Source organism: Tupaia chinensis, unplaced genomic scaffold (genome assembly GCF_000334495.1).
Source record: "Tupaia chinensis unplaced genomic scaffold, TupChi_1.0 Scaffold000311_2, whole genome shotgun sequence".
In the NCBI taxonomy this organism is placed as follows: Eukaryota; Metazoa; Chordata; class Mammalia; order Scandentia; family Tupaiidae; genus Tupaia; species Tupaia belangeri.
Window position 1 is genome coordinate 4,290,686 of NW_006159803.1, and position 4,110 is coordinate 4,294,795.

A 4,110-nucleotide genomic window follows, 5' to 3' on the forward strand; every position below is an offset into this window, starting at 1 on the left:
AAGAAAGAAAGAAAAGACTAGAATTTAGGTCGCCACCAACAAAAAAAGGAGACTCTGAGTTTGAAACTTGCAAAGAGGACCCAATATTATAATATCCCCAAATAACTTTATTTTTCACGACCATATATAGGTCTTTTGAAGCTCCAGCTTTATGATTTTCATTAGCATTAGTCACTTCAAACAGATTTTTTTCATTTTTCCTCAAATTAAACTCTTTCATCAGCATGTTAGTCATTTCAAATAGATTTTTTTTCATTTGTCCTCAAATTAAACTCTTTTAGTAATAACCAACTAAACTATTTCCTCTGGATAATCATATAAGTACCAAATAAAAATGGTTATATCATTTGATGGTGTGATGCCCAAACCGCCTACTTGCTGGCTTAGTAATTAATGGAAATAAAATGCATGGAGTTACCACATAAAAATATTCTGAGCCATGTTATGTTTGCAATCAATTGTTTTATTAGCCTCAGTGCCTTAGAGTTTGGTGTTATTAATACCAATATATTTTCATCAGTTGAATCAATAAGGATGAGTTATAATGAATGTTTCATGCTCAGTCTTGAGAATAATAGAAAAATTGACAGACTAAAAAATGACTGGAGTTTCCTTCTGTTCTCATCCAAGTGATCACAGTAGCTGCAGGGCAGTTATCCAGGCAGCTCTTCCCTCCCCTCAAAGCTTGAGGATGTTTGCTGCCTCCACCACTTTGCAAGCTCTCACTTGAAGGTTAGACAGAGCTATGCTTTTCTGGTCCTCTGCAGCTGCAGCAGCAGAAGAGCATGGAGGCAGCCCCTCCTGCCCTATAGGAAGGGGAAGGCATCTTCCAGCAGCAGAGATGTAACTCTTCTCAGCTCCTCTTTCTGGGGGAATGACTCAGAGGCAGGCACCAGCCAAACACTGGACAAACAAAAAACTGCAATGCAATGTAGTGAGTGTTGTAATAAGGATTGTAAAGAGTGTTTCATGAGCCCATAGAAACAGGACCTTGCTTTTGTCTAAGAGAAGATTTTACAAAGGAAGTGAAAAATAAATGGAGATATTAAGAATTCCCCTTCTGGACTTAGCCAGAAGAATCGGAGGAAGAAAAGGTCCCAGGGAAAAAAGACAGTGTGTGAATCATTCATGCAGTGACAGACACAGCAAACAAAGTCTCTACCCATATAGATAGTAGCTAAAAGCAAACAAAAAAGGTAAGTACTGTCGTATATAGGTTCTGATATGTGCTATATAAAACATAAAGCAGTGTAGGGAGAGAAAAGAAAGAGAGAGATATTTTAGGTAAAATCATCATGAATGATAGCTCCAAGGAGGTAAAGTTTAGGGAAAAAAATTGAATGGAGTGGGAGGATAAGACATGTGAACTAGTTTACTGGTTATGGGAAATAAAATATATGAAACTTCCACACTGAAATATTCTGGGTAAAGGGTACTTCAGGCTCAGAGAATAGAAAGCACAGTGGCATGCTTGATGTGTAGAAGAAATAGCATGAAGATTGATGTGGCTGACATGGAGGTAAGAAAGGTAGGCTGGCTATGGATCATACTGGATCTTGTAGACATCAGTAAACACATTTTTAAAAGAGGGCTTTGGTTGCTTTATGAAGAACAGAATGGGGACTGCAGAACACATAAGAGAATAAGAAGATGGGTTCAGAAGCAATTGCAGCATAACAAACAGAAGTGATGGTGACTGGATTATGGTTGTAGCAGGGAAGATCAGATTCAGGTCAGATTTAGAGGTGCAGTAACAGGAATTGCTGACGAATTGAATGAGGTAGAGAGCAAGGAGGATGATGACAATGCAAGCGTTTGTAATCTGAACAGGTGAGTGTGAGTGAATGATAGTGATATCATTTTACTGAAATAAACATTAAAGAAAAAACAGGATTGGGAACAGTGGAGAAGACTGGGACTCATGAGCTGAGTAACAGGTAGGTGAGACTTGAGTTGCTGGAGGTTCAGTTGTAGGTAAGTGTAAGTTGTAGGTTGGAGGTGCTGGTTCAACTGCTTTTTAGGACATATGAGTTTGAAGTCCAGGGGAAAATCAAGGTTACGCATATACATTTTTTTGTGTGGTTCAAATCTTTTTTAAAATATTTTTATTATTATTATTCATACATTAAATCATTATATATCATTTGGATTGTGAAGAGACTTTACCCAGCATGATAAACACCTCAGACCAGCCCAGTTGAGACCACCATCCATATCCTTGTTAACAGATAATACATTTTAAAGTCATCAGACTAAAGAGAGCATTTGGAGAAATGGACCTGGATGTTACCTTCCAGGAAATAAAAACAGATAAAGAAGAAAGATGAGAATTGAGTTCCAGTCCACTCCAACCACACCAGGAAGTTAGAAAGAGATTCAACAAAGCCATCTGAAAAGGAGTGGCCAGTAACATGAAAACAAGAAGAGGATGGTATCCCAGAAACCAAGTGAAGAAAATGTTTCTTAAAGTAGAGAATTTATCCACTGTGTTACATGCCTTTAAGATGGAGATTGAGAACTGACCATTGGATTTAGCAACACCAAAATCTTTCCTGCTTTGCAATTATGGTGAAGTGGTCAGGGAAGAAAGCTTCACAAGATTATAAAAATGGAGAAAACAAAGTGAACAGAGTAAATAATAATTTGCTCATCATTTTTACAATAAAAAAAGAACATAGAAATGAAATGATAGCTAGAGGGAAATGTATGGTCTAGAAATATATTTTTATAAAATGGGAAATATCACAAAATATTCTATGGCCAAAAGGATTACAGGGAAAATTAATTCCGGGATAGCCACAGGGAGGTTGGCTGAACCTGTGTGATTCTCCCTCAGAGGACTTTGGAATTAGGACAGCTTGAGATTGAGCCAGTTGGATGATGGCAGACATTCAGGGAAGACCAGGGAGAGTCAAGGCTGGTGCTTCTCAGAAATTTCAGGAAAATTCATGCTTTGAGAGAGGGTAGTTTCCTTAAGAAGATAAGAGGGAATGAGACCTAAGGAACACAAAAGGTAGAGCCAAGATCGAAGCAAGATTCTTTCTTCCGTAGTACAAGGAGAAAACGCAGTATTTACTAGCTCAGATGCAGAGAGGTCGGTGGAACAGATATGAGGTAATTGAGGGAAAAGGAAGTAATTTAGTCAGATTGGAACCTAGAGTGTGAGGACAGTTGTTAAATGGATGAATAACACATTCAGTTAATCAACTCAAAAAGAATTTAAGACATTGAGTTTACATAATCATGACTTAGATTTGAAAAAACTGCTTGGGATTTCCTAATGTGCTTGAAATAGAATAAGGGACCATCTTTCAACATGCCTGTTTTAAATAACAATAATATATAAAATGTGCATGTGTTCAGCATTACTCTACACATTTTGCATATATTAGCAAAATGTATTAGATGTAAAAATTAGTTTAAATTTTTTTACATCAAATCCAGAGAGTAGCACTATTATTCCCATTTTACAAAGGAGATAAATGAGGTATATAGAGGGTAAACAACTAAGGCCAGATAGCTAGCAAATGGCAGAACTAGGATTGCCGAACTCACGGAGTCTGGCTCAAGAGCCCATGTGTTCAATCATTTGCTCTACTGCCATTCATACCAGCAGCCATTTTGAAGTGTAAGTTCTGTTATCCCCTCTTCTCAAAAAATCATGCATATTTTTATTTTTTATTGCATGACCTGCCCAAAGTTCTCTCCCAGAGTGTGACTGGGAGATGGGCAAATGCAGAGTAATTGGGAGAGTGTACCAGAAGGTCTAGTAGTCCAGCCTTCCCAGGTCTGGCGGAGTGAAGAAGTCTTACCTCCTAGGCCTCACTGCCTTGCTTGTGTGTCTCCTTTAACAGCTACACTGTCTAGAGTATACTGAAGTCATCCAGAACAAGGACTCCACCTCCATGTTTCTCCACAGCCAATTTCCTAAGCATCTGACCAAGCCACTGGGCCCAAAAGACAAACTCAAACGTAGCATAAATAGCTGGTGCTCACCAGATGTTCTGTGTTCTCCCTTATACTTTTCTTTTCTTTTCTTTTTTTCTTGGAGAGGTTTTTGCTATAGGACACGTGCACTTGCCAGAAAGACAGAGACAGAGAGACAGAAAG